At 31.7% G+C, this 536-nt stretch overlaps 1 pseudogene; it reads left to right on the top strand.

The window, feature by feature from the left end:
* The first annotated feature begins 435 nt into the window (after positions 1-435).
* LOC106339063 overlaps positions 436-536 on the top strand; it is a 1,457-nt pseudogene continuing 1,356 nt past the window's right edge.

A 536-nucleotide genomic window follows, 5' to 3' on the forward strand; every position in this document is an offset into this window, starting at 1 on the left:
GAAAAAATTGTAAACGTTTCCAAATTTGGAACCCATGGATCTTTGCCTGATTGCCTCTACAACAAAGGTTCACATGAGAATTAGATGGTTACTGACAGTTATTTACAATCTCCATAAAACGACAAAAACATTATGCGTCACAAACCAAACATTCTATTCATGATCAATGAACTATCACAGCCAATCGGTTTAGCGATGTGTCTCATTTGGAATTTCGGTGGAAGACATACATGGTTAACATCCATGTATCATCAGCATAGAAGGATTTTGATAAATTCATGAAAATTTTATTTTGAGAAATACTTGGACATAGACTATTTATAGATTTTCAAAGATCTATTTGAATAGTCACATCTTTTCGATTTTAAATTGTTAATTTAAAATGATGCTTATATGAATAATCACAACTTTTCAATTTAAATAGTCACACCATGCATGATTACAAGTAATTGAAAATTTAGATAATATGTCAGCACATCCGTTAGCTTCATGATGTCTCGAGTTTTAACCCGATTATCTAACTGCAAGTGCACAGT

Source organism: Brassica oleracea, chromosome C4 (assembly GCF_000695525.1).
Source record: "Brassica oleracea var. oleracea cultivar TO1000 chromosome C4, BOL, whole genome shotgun sequence".
In the NCBI taxonomy this organism is placed as follows: domain Eukaryota; kingdom Viridiplantae; phylum Streptophyta; class Magnoliopsida; order Brassicales; family Brassicaceae; genus Brassica; species Brassica oleracea.